A 17,720-nucleotide genomic window follows, 5' to 3' on the forward strand; every position below is an offset into this window, starting at 1 on the left:
CAACCTTGACTTAGAAAGAAATTCAGCACCAAATTGTAGCGCCTGCATATCAAAAATAAAATTAGTAATTATATCACTTGATGCAATGTTTAGAAAAATAGTCAATTAAAGCAGTATGAATTCAACCAGAATCCTCTGAGGCAAGAGCATCATGCAATTCTGACTTCACAATGACATGAAATTTTAAATGACAACTGTGCTAAATCAGGGAGCAGCAAACCCAGGCCAAGTTTAAATTTAGTAACACTGCTAGTTTACTGAAAATAACCTTCTCCATAGCAGATTCTCTATGAATTTCAGGTGACCGACTACTTGTTTTTCTATTCTGTTCAGAGGTAATCAGGAACCCAGAGGCTTCAGCGTTGTCTTCCCTTCTCAGTGGCATCTCTGGTGTCCACCTCAGGAGTCTCCTTGGCCAGCCTTGATATACTCAGAAATTAAACAGAGGATCCACTGCACAGATTCTTCTTGAAAATTTTCATCGTATATGTTCAGAACTTACCAAATAAGCATAAGGATTGGAAGGTAAGAGAACTTTGGAAGTAACTCACATTCTTATGTAACTCTTAATTACATCAAAAAGTGAAAATTAAATCTATTTTTAAAAAATGTACAAAAGTAAAAGAAATAATTGAATATAAGGAAAAATAGCTAGCTATGTGTAGTTAGTTCTACAGCAAAAAAAAAGGGGGAAGAAAATACAAAGTTTAAAAGTTTTATATGTCATATAAATATAAATACAAGCGTGGCACAGTGGTTATCTTGATATCTGAAATCCGTTTCACACAAAAATGCATGGCATACGTGGTTCTCAAATTTTAATATGCATAAGAGTTAAATGAGGGGAGAAGGAGGTTTATAAAATGCTGATTCCTGGGCGTATTTCACAGAGAGATTCACTCTGGTCCAGCAATTTGCATTTTTTACAGCTACTCACCCTCAGATGATCCTGATGAAGATGGTCCTTAGACCTTTAAGAAACAGAGAAATTAGCATTTAAAATAATGTACTTCTACTTTTCAAACTACACTAGAAGGGATTTTGTGTGGCTTGTTTCCTACAGTCACAGAGTAAATAAGGAAAGCATACTTTAAATTAGTGGTAAATTAGTATTCCTTTTTTGACCCCCCAAATTGAATTATTAATCCTTTCTAATATTCTTTTTTTTTAATTTAGTATGATGTGCTAATTCCCAGATGTCCCTATCTCTCTTTTAGAGTGACAGTCCTGTCATTGCTCTCTTCAGCTGTTTCTGTGTTCCACATAATGTTTTGGTTTATTCAGATGTCTATGGATCTAATTCTAAGAAATATCTAGATGATAATAATGAACTACTGCTGAGGCTGGCTAAATATTTCTTTCTTTTCTTTTTGTGAGGGTTTGTCTTTTCTCTTCATTTTGAAAACTCAGCCTTAGAATTCAAAAGAACAGAGCTGCATAATATGCCTTTAGCTACTCTTTTTTCCTCTGCAGCTTAAACCTTAAAAATTATGTGCTGTATTTATAACAGGGTACATGTATGTTTGTTGAATATCACTTTATTTTATTTTTGTTTCTGTATTTCATTTAGCAACTTCATCTTTATTATTTGTGGTTTTAAGTTTATAAAAGATTTGCTTTTTATTTCAGTAAAAGAAGTGATTGGTATGGACATATCCAGACCTTAAATTGTGATGATTTTTTAAAGATTCAGTATTATATTTTTATAGTGAAGAATGAAGTTTTTATTCAAAATCTGTTGAATTTCAGGCTTATTGCTATTTTCTGTTAGTCTTTGTGTGAACTGATTCATATTGTATAGATTTTCTTGTCCATAAAATATCAAAAGGCAAGAATAAACCTTTAATCAAAAAAAGCGTGCCCCTATAACTCAATTTAGCTATGCATGTTATTTATTAATATTACACAAAGAAAATTAGTATAGTCATATGCATAAAATAAAGCAGCATAAAAGTTTAAAATATATATATAAAACTGAATCACCTTGCTACACACCAAAAACTGACACAACATTTTAAATTAACTATACTTCAATAAAAATTTTTAATAATAAAATGAAATAAAGTAATACTTAAAGTAACTAAAACAAAAGATTTGCAGAATTGTTTTAACTATAATGATGAATTTTCATGTACATTTGCTGTCAGAACTGTCCTCAATAATAAGATTGCCATCTGATGATAAAGTTCTAAAATTTGTAGTAAACAAGATGATAAAAATTCTTAAATATGTGGTACATAAATTTAAGGTCAACAGAGTCTCCAAATAAGATTTCATAAAGTTTTTAGTGTATATCTTCTATAATACTTCTGTTTCAAAAAAATAGAAACTACTCTTTCACCCTGTCTTGGAGAAAGAATGGAATTATGTCTTCAAATGAGCTACACTTATTATCATTGATGTATTTCTCTTAAATTGTGGCTCCGTAAAGAAAACTTACAATGTAGTTTTAGGGAACCTTAATGAAACAACCTCCATACTCATGAAGTAAAATATACAATAAAAGAGTAAATTACAGAAACTTTATAGAAGCATAAAGTTTTAGAGCAAAAATGGAGCATTGAGATCTTCTAGCCTAGTCCCTTCATGTACTACCAAACTTACTGGTAAAAAGCTTAATACAAAAGAACAGTAAACATCAGTCTGGTCAAGTATGACTTATTAACAAGGAGAAACTAGCCAAGTATTTTGCAATATTTATGTCTTGTATGAGAAAATGAAGTTTGAAGAAGCAAAGAAAGTACCTGGGTACTTATAATTCAACTTGAAGTCATAAATTATTTTAGTTGTCAGTAGATAATCTACCATGACATTAATCTAGAAATGAAAGTAGCAAATTTAGGTTTATTTCAGGCTGGCCTATCTGTATCTGGAAGTCTGATACTGAGAGGGAAAAAGAACTGAAAGAAGCATTGAGCTTTAGAGCAGAAGAGCCATCTGGGGCCATTCGGTGTAGGAGAAAGGAGATTCAAATATATGAGAATCTCTGGGAAGTATTAGTGTTATTATGAAACAGTGTAATAATGATATTTGTGAGATGTCCAGGATAATTAAAATGTGTTTATTATTCTCAGTTTACAAAATTGGAAGGTCATTTAAATTTATGTAGCAAAAGTGAAGTCATTAATGTGGCAAAATACTCATAATATATTGTAATGGAAACAACAAATTATAAACCATGTTGTGATGTGGTTCTCATTTTTATTAAGAAAAACTACAATGCATAGGAAGAAAATTGAAATGATCTACCTCATAATATTATTCATGGTTATGATCAATCAATGAAATTATGGTTGATTTTTATTGCTCCTCAGGATTTATAAAACTTTTTCTAAAGTATATCATACTACAGTAATTTTAGCATTTTTTTAAGGGCAGAGAGAGTATTTAGTTATCTGGGAACTTCACTTTCACAGAACTGTAAGATAGCCCTGCTAACAGTTATCTAAAATAGCCTTTAATTTTCTTCCAGTTAGGTCAAAATGAATTTTAGATGTAATTCTTAATTTGTGGAGTATTGCAGAAGATAAATATCTCGTTTATCTCCTCACTAAACACTGAAATTTTTGAATTATGACATTAATTTCTTAAAATAGTCTTTATTTCTGTATGTATCATGTAATTCCAATTTGTTTTCAAGAATTTTCTAACTATAATAGCTTGCTCCATTTGGAAGATAATTTTATATATTTGGTTACATTAGTGTTAATATGTCTTTGTTCTTTAAATCTCCGGTGTAACATACGGTTAGTCTTACCATTATTACTTACCAGCTGCGGTTGGCCTATGATTTTGTTCATTCTGTTTGAATCCAAAGTAATTAGCTCTTTAGTTTAATGACAATATTTGTTAATGGGTTTTTAGGGCCAAATTCTGCTGTTAGAGAGTGGGTGGTATATTTGAAGATAGAATCTGGCCCTTATGTTTTAAGCATAAGCTGTGTAATTTGATTTCAAAATGATGGTTTAGAGAGTTTACAGTAGGAAAATGAAATCTGCATTTATCTGAAGTTTGTCAGATTCAAGAAACAGAAAATGAAAGTGAAAATTTATGTAAATGAACAGCAAACCTACTCTAAATTCTCCAATACAGCTATTCTATTCTGTATATTGTATCACATCATGCATAGTTGGAATAAGAAATGAAATATGTCCTGTCACCTAAGGGAAATTACCTAATGTCTGCTTGTAATTATCATTTCATTTCTTATGAAATATTTTTGATCATTGTATTTTTTCCAGCTTTATGGAAATGTAATTGACATATAACATTGTGTAAGCTTAAGATATACAATGTGATGATTTGATACTTTTATATAATGCAGTTACCATGATACCATGATTACCATGATTAGGTTAGTTAGCACATTCATCACCTCACCTAAGTAAGAGGAGATATCTTAAATATTCTCACCACACACATGAAAACTGATCATTGTATTTTTGAAAGACTCATGAAGTGGAAAGAATGTTTGCTTGAGGATCACTAGGATTCAAAGTCAGACTCAGTTTCCTGGTAGTGGAGTGACCTTGGGAAAATCTCTTTACCTCTCCCTGGGCCTGTTTTTTCTTCCTAAAATGATGGCTTTGTACCAGATGATCCCAGTAGTCACTAAAATAAGTCTGACTTGCTTTAAAAGAGTGTTATGGGGAAGATTCAGCTTCCTAGGTGATCAGTGATAAAGAAGCTGTCTGCCAAGGCAGGAGGCACGAGTTCAGTCCCTGGGTCAGGAAGGACCCATGGAGGAGGAAATGGCAATCCACTCCAGTATTCTTGCCTGGAAAATCCCATGGACAGAGGAGCCTGGAGGGTTACAGCCCATGAGGTTGCACAGAGCTGGACACGACTAAGTGACTGAGCCTGAGCATGATGAGGAGGGCACAGAGAAGGCGAGGAAAATGCAAAGACTTGAACTAAATGAGTAACCAGATTATTAGGTCTACTAAAAGGTACTCCGGAGAACTTTCCTACAATGACTTATTATTTTTATTCTGGAAAAGAGAGATATTGGGAGAGTCTATGTAGAATATAAGTTGTAGGTTACTCTGTTAGAAATTTACAAAGAAATCAATTTTGGCAAAACTCAACAACAAAATGAAACCCACCTAGTAACAACTGAGATATCCAACAATGAAATAGGGTGCCTTGGGAGATAGTGAATTCACTCACCATCATTACAGGAAAAGAAAAGGGGTACCAAGGATTTTATGACCTGCCAAACTAGCTTCAAGGTGTAAAAGTTAGAGGCACATATTCTGGACATAGTAGAATTCAGCAAATATTGTTGAGCCCTTCTTGAAGCAATTATTAGAGGACAAACTCCATCAAACCAAGAGATGACTATAGACACTGCTACAAAAGGACTGCTTGTGAGCATGGAATGCATTTAATTCTAAAACGAATATGGAGTTTAGGGTGACACAAAATAGAGCATAAAACTATAATATCATATATCATATAGAACTAAAGTAACTGACAAAATTATAAGGACACAGCAGAAAGAAATTGGTGCAGAAAGTTAGTTGACTGCTTTATTTGCAATATCTATGAATCAGTAGATATTATTTAAAGCTGACAAATCAAGTCATAAAAATATAACCTAGAAAAAAGATATTAAGAAAAGTCATATTAATGCTCAACGTTAGGTGGCAAAGAGTAAGAGGAGAAATGCTACTTTTTCTATAGTTATAAATTAGAGGAAAATGTGTACTCTAATAAGTATTCTTAAGGAGTTACATGCATATACTAAGCAAAGAAAACATCATAAAATGAAAGTCTTTCAAGACTTTAAAATCTTTAATAGAAGCTTGAAAATATTATGACAAATAGGTTGTCATATCTTTCATATCGATAAATGGAAAGAAATACATGGATTTTTTTTTAACAAAATATTTTCAGACTGGATCACTGTGCAGAACCAGGATACAGATACCAGGATACAACAAAAGCAAAATTATTCAAAAATTTGAATGTGAAAGGATAGGTGGAATAGAGTAAAGGGGATGGGCAGGCTGTTAAAGCAATAGTCTGGACAAGCTTTGAGAAGGGAAGTGGAAAGAGAAAGACATAGATGCAGTACATCTTTTGAAGGAAAAATTACCAAAACTTGAACTCTAACTGGTTAGAGGGGATAATGAAGAAAACAAGGGCCTGGAGACTGACCCTATGTGTTAGTGAGAAGGCTATATAAATTGGATTTTTACTATAATACAACAGGGAGCAGATGGAAAGATGAACGTAGCAGAGTCACGCAATAGCAATTGCTGGTGCTAGGTATTGAGATGAGTCACACTTCACCGCACTATACAAAACCGTGCGAATTCCATAAGGAATCTCCTTTCAGAGCTTTATGGTCAGTCTACCATTATGTCGGCACTTACTATTTTAAGATTTATAAAAATAACATTTTCTCTTCACTTTCACAATTACCCTTTGGATATTCAATTCAAACTTCCATTTCCCCTGATGTTTGGTACTTTTCTGATGGCATGTTTCTAATTGTTTGAAAACAACTGTGGCTAATGAAAAAGTTGGCTTAAAGCTCAACATTCAGAAAACGAAGATCATGGCATCCGGTCCCATCACTTCATGGGAAATAGATGGGGAAACAGTGGAAACAGTGTCAGACTTTATTTTGGGGGGTTCTAAAATCACTGCAGATGGTGATTCCAGCCATGAAATTAAAAGACATTTACTCCTTGGAAGAAAAGTTATGACCAACCTAGATAGCGTATTCAAAAGCAGAGACATTACTTTGCCGACTAAGGTCCGTCTAGTCAAGTCAAGGCTATGGTTTTTTCCTGTGGTCATGTATGGATGTGAGAGTTGGACCGTGAAGAAGGCTGAGCACCAAAGAATTGATGCTTTTGAACTGTGGTGTTGGAGAAGACTGGAGAGTTCCTGGGACTGCAAGGAGATCCAACCAGTCCATTCTGAAGGAGATCAGCCCTGGGATTTCTTTAGAAGGAATGATGCTAACGCTGAAACTCCAGTACTTTGGCCACCTCATGCGAAGAGCTGACTCATTGGAAAAGACTCTGATGCTGGGAGGGATTGGAGGCAGGAGGAGAAGGGGACGACCGAGGATGAGATGGCTGGATGGCATCACTGACTAGATGGACGTGAGTCTGAGTGAACTCCGGAAGTTGGTGATGGACAGGGAGGCCTGGCGTGCTGCGATTCATGGGGTCGCAAAGAATCGGACATGACTGAGCGACTGAACTGAACTGAATGGGATTTTTGCTTCAGTGAAACATGTAGGATGTCACATATTTTCTCTGTCTATATCAGTAGATTTCAAGCCTTTTTGACACTGGATTTTTGCCTCACAACCCAGTACACATATCCAACTATTTATCTAGTCCATTAAAATGATACTAAAAACAATTTAAAAGGTGTACTAGACAAATACAATCTAAAGAAATCAGGAGGTAGAATGTTAATATCAGAAAAAGGGATGTTTAGGGTGAAAGGTATTAACTAAAACAGAAGAGAAGCTTTCTGTGAATGCTGATGTGTAATACATAACAAAGACATACAGTTAGGAGTAAATAATGACTTTAAGCAAGGGCTACCATAGGAGTTTGTTCAGCAGACAAACTTCTAAAAATATCCCAAGAAATATCAATAGTCCATATTTTAGGTGCTGGACTAAAATGAAAGAATGTCACCTTCTATATTATAATGCAAAACATGTATACAAAATTTATTTTCAAGAAAAGTTTTGATATCAAAGATAATTAAAACTACCTATTAACCAAGAATTAAGTACTTGATTATCTACCATCTTCTTCATTTTCAACAAAAAGTGTTACAAGTTGCTTCTCTTTGTGAAAAGAAAGATAGCTTCCACTAAGACTGTAAATGTACACATTATACTTGTTTGATTTGAAGGAAAGTGGGATGTTTGAATTCCCCCCACCCCAACGGGTATTCTTAACAGCAGGGTATAATTTCAGAGTTTTTGCAGTCAAGAGGTTTTCTGCTGAGCAAAAATTCTCATTCAATTTAGGAATGTAGATTATAATAATTTTCCTATCCTGCTCACAACAGGTTTCCTGGCTTCATTTTCCAGACTCCTAAGTTGAGTAGAAACAACTAGGTAACTTCAGTTCCAGGTTAACACATCCTTTAAGCATAGTCCCATTAACTCAACTTAGTTATATTGTAATGCCGCTTAGCTTCACAGTGAAATGGAATACAGTTGAGTTGCTTTCCTATTGTAATACCTATTTATAATAAATGCAAAGTGGTTTGTGATGGCAAACTTTGTAGAGCATGAAAAATTATGAGGGGAAAGAAACTTCTTTTTTCTGACCTAAAATTATAAAGAAATGCCATGTGCATGTCAGCATGTGACAGTCCTATTAAAACAAAAGGAGAAAAATATTCAAAAAAATTTTTAATAAGCTATTATATTTTACAGAAGCATCTTTTTATAGATGGCACAATTTTTCTAATTTGCATACGTTGTCTTCAATTTAATTTCTTTCTCGCTCAGCCTCAACTTCAACCATATGCCTCAAAATTTCCTTACTTTGAGAAAGTAAAGATTGCTTAAATACCATCTTTTTTCTGCTAATATTCGAATAATCATATCTGTGATAAATTCAAAGTAAATTATGTACACCACATTATTGTAATGTAGTTTACTAAGATGTTGGCCTCATCTTTTGAATACGAAAATTCTAGATGGCAGTTTTATTAAGTTGGATCAAGTCAAATAGATTTGATGGGTGTCAGAGTCTCTATTTGACAACCATGAGCTCTTCTAACTTCATACGGATACTCAGGGAGTTCACTTTGCTTTCATTAATTGCTTTTCTTTAGCGAGTAAGGTACATGTGCACCATCCCATGACAGCTACATTTTCATTGTGTCTGCTCAACCCTACCAAATTCAATGACTGATTTTTTTTATAGCAGAAGAAGTAAATGTCCAGCCAAGTCCAATATGAACTTTATAAGCTGTATTGGCTTGATGGGTTTTTTTATGTGTAGCACTGTGATTTTAGCTGAAAATCAAGGCCCATACCTAGATGCATTTTATTCCACTACAACCTATTTCTTCATTAATTCAACAAATATTTGGTAATAATTAGTGAGTGTCAGGCTGTCCTAGGACTTAAGATGCATCAGTGAGCAAAATATGGCCTTCTCTTACAACATGTGGACTGTAAAAAATAATTATAACAAGTGAATTATGTAGATTCATAGATGATGACTAAATATAAAAGCAAGAAAACATGGACTAAAGGTAAAACGAAGAGGGAATAATATAATAGGAGTGGGATCAGATCCAATACTGTTTGTACCAGCTCTTCTGGCAAGTGTTTTCCTGTGTTCATTTTTGTTGTCTTAAGACCAGAATATGGGGGCTTGGAAGGTGGTGTGTGTGTTAATCACTCAGTCATGTCCATGGAATTCTCCAGACAAGAATACTAGAGTGGGTTGGAGGGTGGGGTCCATTATCAAATGAACATTGCTCACATTTTTTTTTATACCAATAAGCTTCTATACATTGACATTCATACTTAAGATACCCATCTTAGAGTACCCAAAGTAAAGTATTCAACTGCATGTGTTTATTAACTTTTAGCTTTAGAGCTTGATAGTCTAATTAACAAGTTTTCTCCAGAGGATGCAGTGGAATTTCCAAAAGGGTCAAATAATGAATAAAATGTTACTTTAAATTTAAATTTCTTTCTTTTGTTCTGATAATTTATAATTCATAGAGTAACTTTATAGTATTAGTATAACCATAGTCATCAGTAATGTTATACAGTGCCTAATTAGTTCTAGAAGACTCAAATGTGAAGTTAGAGAATGTAGTAATTTCTGGATTAATCTGGATTTTGAAAGTATCTAGTTTTGGACACTTTAGATTATTTCTTGATTCCCAGAAAAATAAGGACTGAACTCAAAATTTGAGTGCATATTTTTTTTAAAAACCCATTAGTCATTTCTAATTTAGTTCATTTTGTGATGCCATTTTAAGAATTATTTTCGTGTTGATAACCATGTACATCACTAACTACCAGAGCTATAGAATCCAAGTCTGTTTGATCTGGAAGTGATCCCAGAAATTCTAGTCCAGCTGCCTTTATTTTACAGGTGTGAAAACTGTGTCCCAAAGAGGGTAAGTGATTTATCCAGTTTAGATGGTGTGTGTAGGTCTAGGAAGCCCATTCATAGTAGAACTAGTACAGGAATCTGTTCTTTAAAAATTCCAATCCAAAAGCTGTTTTTGATAAATCCATTTACCTGAGATTTCTCAGTGCTTATTATTAAAATACTGTTTCCTTTCAATTAGGGCTTCCCTTGCGGCTCAACTGGTAAAGAATCTGTTTGCAATGGGGGAGACCTGGGTTTGATCCCTGAGTTGGGAAGATCTCCTGGAGAAGGAAAAGGATACCCACTTCAGTATTCTGACCTGGAGAATTCCAGGGACTGTGTAGTCCATGGGGTCACAAAGAGTCGGACAAAACTGAGCGACTTTCACTTCACTTCCTTTAAATTAAGGGGAGTTTATCATGCCTTTGAATTTCATGAAGTCATCTGATTAGTGAGTGTGCTTAAACTCCAGAAATGGCCTGTTATTTGGCAACCTCTTCAGCTCTATCAAAAGTAAATTTTTTTTAGAATGATTTTTTAAGATATTTTTTCCTTTATATATTAAATGATTTATGAGTCACAAATTACTTACCTATTAATCACTACATATGGCAAAAGTATAATACAACATTATTATTTTTCAATAAATTGTGGAAGGAGACAGTCATATATAGTAAAGTGCCGAGTTTAGAAAACAGCTTAAGTAATATCTGGGCCCTGGGTTGTTCAGTCTTTAGAAAATGATGCAGAGTCATGTGAGAACTCTCTGAATCCTCATAAGGGAAAATTATGTAACTCACTGGAAAATAATGCCAGTAGATTTAATAGAGCAGAGAGGCAATATATTCAAAACACAAAGCAAAGTATGAAAAACTCTGTCTGCTAAGCCTAGGGAATTTCATATGCAAAAAAATTAAACAATTAAAGCAATATCAATTAATTTTCTAAGACAGTTTTTAGTTTCAGCATTATAATACATCTTAAACTGCTATATATTTGGTTCTTGTAAATGGATTCTAAATTTGCTTGAAATGAAGGATATGACCATGGCTTTATATAATAATAAAATTGGTGTTTCTCATTGCACAGAATAAAATGTTCACATGTATTTCCAGGCATAGCATTTATAAAACCAACATAATTTAAATTTTAAATATATTAATAAGGATATATAGCATTAGGTACATGACCTTAAATGATTGATGAAGATCATTATGGAAAACAGCTGTCAATAACCAGGGTCCAGAAGACTTAATGAGTACTTTGTGAACTTAGCAGCATTTTAATGGTTTTGTCTGATAGTGAATGAAGAAAATGAATAATTCATCCAGTTTTTACTTCTGCTTTTGTACAGTTGTAAATCCTATAAGAGTACCAAGCTAAAACTTGGATCTTCTACCTGTTTGAATATCCATGACACAGTTCAATTATAGTATTCTATAATCAGTAAAATTAATTGAAAATTATACTCTAAAGTACATCTGGTTCTTATTAATGTGATGACATTATTAGCATTCTAGCATTAGGAATTTTAGATTGTTTCTTATTTTTGACAATAATTTTTAAAGGATGTTTAAGAAAATACAAAGCTAATATACTTCAGATTACTAACAGAAAAAGAAACTATGAAAATAACTGATTGAATTCATTTCGTCAGAAACCCTTAGTAATATCCTTGGAAATTTCTCTTTTCCTCTTCCCCCGCCCATGAATATTTATGGTTTAGAAAGCAGCACTATTTTTTGCATATTCTTTTCCCAAAAGTGCATTATTTTTTTTTCATTTTTAATCACTTCATGGATGAATTGGTCTCTGAGAGCCAAGGGAATTAGTGGGCCAGACTTCCCTTCTACATAAACCTATGGGTCCAAGAGTACCTTCATTCATCTCTTCGGCTAAGGAAATTGAACATACCTTTGCCTTTCACTGTCTTTTCATACATTATGTTAATTAGTAAGAATAAAGGTAATGTGATTGGGGGTATAGTTTGACAGATATTATCAGGTAATATAGCACCCAACTTAATATAAGCTAGAAATAGTGCCTTGCGGCACCACATTTATTGTGAATGAGTATTTACATTTTACACATTTTTGTCTAGAGTTTAGACTTGCACAATAAATCATACCATAGAAAGTAGAATTGTTTTCAAAATGTTAACAAAGAAATACCAAATGCAGTTTCTTCCCACAAAGAACTTTTAATTTATTTGGACAAGGAAAGCACAGAGGCATAAGAAATCAGATGATACCATAGTTAATAATAAATAAAAATTTTTATATTTATTGACATTGTCATTATAAATTATCTTTTTATATTTCATGTATAAACAAATTCAATGCATACAGAAGCTTAAGCTAAAAAGTACAAAAGCATTTATTTTTGTGTTGACAGCAGAACATATTTCCTAATGACTTGTACTCTATACATAGGAAAGTTAGGTGCTTGACTCTTAACAGTGATCAAATGATACAGCCTAACGTTAGACCAAATCACAGCATTGCATTTCCCATTTTATCACCATAGACTGTCTAAATCCCAGCTTGATCCTAGCTTGTCAGGAAATAACATCTTTCCTTCAAAATTTTGTATCTCCTAGAAAACTTAGGGGCCTTTCAACCAAGTTTTTGTTCTTTCCAAAAGAACCAAAATTTTCAACACTGCGGTAATGTTTACTTTATGAAGAAATATTTTTATACCAATATATGTTTGGCTAAATATCAAGGACATTTGTTACTGAAATTAGAACTGCTTAGTTGTTCAGGCAACAAAATGGATTATTTCAATTTTATTTTCTAATTTGCGATTGAGAACTATCACTATGGCAAGCAAAATCACCTAAGTACAGATCTTAACTTGATGAGTTTACGTCCCCATTAACCCATTTTAAGTTGAAATTATTCTAAGTAGGACATGTGTTTCAGACACCCAACCTACCAAACATCATAGCTTAGCCTCACTTACCTTAAATGTGCTTAGAATATTTACCTTAGCTTACAGCTAGAGAAAATCATCTAACACAAAGTCTATTTTATAATAAAGTATTGAATGTCTCATGTAATGAGTTGAGTACTATACTGAAAGTGAAAAGCAGAATGGTTGTTTAGGTACAGGATGGTTGTTAGTGCATCAGTTGTTTACCATTGGGATTATGTTCCAGGACCTTACTACCGCTGCCCAGCATCAAAAGAGAGTATCCACTTATTGCTAGCCCCAGATCGAAATTCAAAGCATGGTTTCTACTGAGTGCATATTGCTGTGGCACCATTGTAAAGTCAAAAAATCGTTAAGTCGGGGACCATCTATATGTACACAACTGAATGTTTATTAAAATCACACCGGAAGGTAACAAATATGTAGGCTAACTCTAAACTCATTTTGTTGTTGTTGTTCAGTCACTAAGTCATGTCCAACTCATTGTAACGTGAGGAAAAAAGGAAGTCCCATTTTTTTCAGTTTAGTAGTAGAGCTGGCCATGACTTGATTTCCTGATAACATAAGAGGGGTGGTACAGAATAACACTTAAGAAGGTGAATTCTGGAATCATACTGACCAAGTTCAAATCCCTAGTTCTGCTGCTTACTGTGTGATCTTGGACACTTTCAACTCACTGTCTCAACTTTCTCATATGTAAAATACAGATGGTAACACTGTCAACATCTTAGGGCTATTGGAATTAAAGGAAATGAGTCACATAAAATGCTTTGTAAGGTTCAGTAATTATAGACTACTCACATTGCTACTATTCCACATGGTCTCTCTTGTTTTCTCAAAAATGAAATCTTATCATGCATCACTTTGAATCCTGACTGTTCCTTCATTTTCATTGTTTCATTCACTTGAAAATGAAGAAACTATATATAATTATATAACTATGTGTACATATGGCATATACATAACTATACAGGAATTGCGAAAAGAGTCAGGTAAGAGTGTTTAATGGAATGCTTTCATTCTCGGGATAATGATTGCCTTTAAATCTGTAGCTTGGGACAAGATTTAAATGACAACCTAATGGCTTTGTCATCATAACCACATAAAGGGTCTGGCAAAATGTGTACATTTATGCATATGGGCGTGGTTGGTAAGGCTTTGGGTTGAAATTGAACCCACCCAACAAGTTATTTCATCAAAACAGCGCCTGGAAATGTTTTCATTTTATTGCTTAGTGGTTAGCTTTCCAGCTAAACCCTTTAGAGAATGGAGTAGGTGGGTGGTCAGAAGAGTGTGGGGCAGGAGGTTCTGTCCCTCCAGATTGTTCAGCAGCTGGAGTGAGTTGTGCTTAACTTATACTTGACAACTGTTCATAAGCTTTTAATCATTCACAGAGCTTTCCTGAAGCAGCAGCTGCCTTAAGCACCACAGAACCAAAAGAAAAATACAACTGCCCAAAGTATCAAAGCTTCCCTCCCACCCTCTACCACTCCGAGAGCTTTTACCCACTTTGGGCAGCCGTGAAATTGCTCTCCATCTAAAACCATACAACCTTCTGAATCTAGAAAAGGACTCTTGAGAAACAGTGAACATTCATTTAAAAAAAAAAAAAGAGAGGGTGTTTCTGGAAACTACTAAATGTTTTCTGAGTCGGACTAGAAACTTCATTAGTAAGCATTTTGGCTGAATAAACTAGCTTGTTTGTGTACTTTAACTCATTCTCTAATTCTCTTTTGTCAGCTGCCTTAGATAAAGAAACAAAGGCTATGAGATGAGAAGGTGTAATTGTGTCAAGTGTTCCACTGTGTTGATGGTGGAACCTTCCTTCTTGCAGAGATAAAATGTGTCATTGGATTGCCTCCTGATCATCATCAGTGAAGGTTTGTTTACTTTTTGAGACCCATGGAGTATGAAAAAGAATAACAGTTTGTGTCATAACCAAAGGTGCCTGCGTTTGTAATGTGCTGGGTTCACTTGTGCATTGTGGCACTGGGCTCTGCCAGATGTTTGAAGAGACTGCTGCAGGTTAATAAGTTGCATGCCTGCATGCATGATTTGATTTACTCCGGGGTCTAGCCACTGCATTCACCTTTATTTGTTAACCTAGCAGAACATTATTTATTAATGAGTTCTTCATGCTTTATTAAGCCTAATGTCAAAACACCTCTGTGGGACCCTACTAGGCATGTTTTCTCTTTGTGGTAATGCCTTCCAAAAGAAAATGAAAAATTATTCAGCAGCGCTCCAGTTAAAACCCAACAGATATCAGTTCAATTTCTCTTGAACCTGTCAAATGGTATTTCTCAGTCTTTGTGAAAGATGCAGTATGGAATTGAAATTAAAGAATGCCCTCTTTCAGATGCCAGTAATTGCAGTCCCCACAAAACAAAGCAAATCTTCTGTGGCCCCAGAAGATGGATTCTTCAGCAAGGCAATGCTAATAAGTTTAGCAGGAGGGGAAAAACAGAGTCATTACTACTTTATCTAAAGTAGTAATGAGGAAGTATAGTTTATGTGGATATCATAGTAATTTGACATTAGAAATAAAGTGAAATAGCTAAGGACATCTGAGTCACAAGGTGAATGGACACAATTCTGCAGTGTGCTGAAACTTAGCAAGAGGTGCTGTTAGGAAAAGAGAAGGAAACTCCCATGGCTAAGGAAGATAACCAGTGGGTATGATAGCATGTAAAAGGCATGGACCTGTCAGCTGAGCTTTCTCCTGGCTTCCTAGAAAAGGAGTGGGATTCAATAGGGCCAAACATGTCATAGCAATGGGGAAATTAAGGCAAATGGATATCAGGGGGTAGATGAGTGCTGGCGTCATGGTGTGAGACATCAGACACGCTGGTCAGCCACTTGTAGGGAAATTCAAGAAAAGAACCAGCTGGGGCTCAGGGCCCCAGGCAAGAAGACTAGAGTTCTCTATCCTGAATTTCTTAACAGGAAGCTATTGAATAGAAACCAAGGTGTAAGAGGGAGGGAGTAGTTATTTTAGCTCAGTGGTCTGTGCAAGGACCCACCCCTACCACAGGACAGAGGAAGTCTGTTGGTACCGAGATCCAACAGTCCTGCTCAGTCCTGGACTGAGGCTGTGTCTGCCCTTCCTGCAGTCACTAGGTATCCCTGTACCCTGATCGGCTCACAGGCTGGGAGCTTTGATGATTTCTGCTCTGGGGGCTCAGATAATGGACTCAGATAGAGTGTCAGTATCTGCAAAGAACGTCTTTTGTCCTACAATTTTACTCTCTTGCTCTCTAACTTTTGTAACTTAAAGTCAGTATGGCACACAGCTCAGTATTTAATTATGCCAATTTTGTAACTATCTTTTCTAATTACTTCTGACAGGTAGTTAAGTATTAATTATTGAGCTCCTGTCATGTGCTAGACACTGTTGGGAATAAAAACGTGTCTCAGTGAAAAAAATTTCAAGAAACTTGTAGCAAAGGAAATAAACATGTACAACTGTAATGATATTATTAGGTGAGTTCTCAAGGTCATGAAAGATGAGGAAAAGCTCAGACATTGTCACAGTTTGGAGGAGACCAACAAAGCATGACCACAATGTAATATGGGATCCTGAATTGGATCTTGGACCTGAAATATACCTTACTGGAAAACTGGTGAAATCCAAATAAACTCTCCAGTTTAGTTATAAGTAATGTCCCAGTGTTAACTTTTTCATTTTGAAAATTGTTCTATGGTTATGTGAGACATTTACATTTAAGAGACTATGATTTGATTCAAGGGTATAATGGAAACTCCTTGTAACATTTCTATAAACCTAAATTCATTTCAAATTAAAAGTTTAAAAAGTGACAAATCCTATAGGGAAGGCACAACTGAACACATTTAGATGTTCAAAGTAGGAAAAAAAGAATCATCTGCTTCAATTAGAATGAGATAAGGTGAAGCTTCATAAAGTGTCAGCTGGCCATACAAAAATAAAATAAGGGACATTTCCAGGAAGAGAAAATAGGGTGGATAAAAGCATGAATCAAGATTGCTGGGAGAAATATCAATAACCTCAGATATGCAGATGATACCACCCTTATGGCAGAAAGGGAAGAAGAACTAAAGAGCCTCTTTATGAAAGTGAAAGAAGAAAGTGAAAAAGTTAGCTTAAAGCTCAACATTCAGAAAACTAAGATCATGGCATCTGGTCCCATCACTTCATGGCAAATAGATGGGGAAAAAGTGGAAACAGTGGCTGACTTTATTTTGGGAGGCTCCAAAATCACTGCAGATGGTGACTGTAGCCATGAAATTAAAAGACGCTTACTCCTTGGAAGGAAAGTTATAACCAACTTAGACGCATACTAAAAAGCAGAGACATTACTCTGCCAACAAAGGTCCGGCTAGTCAAGGCTATGGTTTTTCCAGTGATCATGTATGGATGTGAGAGTTGGACTGTGAAGAAAGCTGAGCACTGAAGAATTGATGCTTTTGAACTGTGGTGTTGGAGAAGACTCTTGAGAGTCCCTTGGGCTGCAAGGGGATCCAACCAGTCCATCCTAAAGAAGATCAGTCCTGGGTGTTCGCTAGAAGGACTGATGTTGAAGCTGAAACTCCAATACTTTGGCTACCTGATGCAAAGAGCTGACTCATTTGAAAAGACCCTGATGCTGGGAAAGATTAAGGGCAGGAGAAGGGGACAACAGAGAATGAGTTGGT

General features: G+C 34.9%; 1 protein-coding gene across 1 annotated transcript in view; it reads left to right on the forward strand.

Annotated features, from left to right (window-relative positions):
• The first annotated feature begins 280 nt into the window (after nucleotides 1–280).
• The window catches only part of HS3ST5 (heparan sulfate-glucosamine 3-sulfotransferase 5), a 182,827-nt gene continuing 165,387 nt past the window's right edge, over nucleotides 281–17,720 (forward strand). Inside the window, exon 1 of the mRNA XM_040238461.1 lies at nucleotides 281–525. The gene's annotated coding sequence lies outside the window, so the exon portion shown is untranslated. The remainder of the gene's footprint in view (nucleotides 526–17,720) is intronic.

Source organism: Oryx dammah, unplaced genomic scaffold (assembly GCF_014754425.2).
Source record: "Oryx dammah isolate SB20612 unplaced genomic scaffold, SCBI_Odam_1.1 HiC_scaffold_4, whole genome shotgun sequence".
NCBI lineage: Eukaryota > Metazoa > Chordata > Mammalia > Artiodactyla > Bovidae > Oryx > Oryx dammah.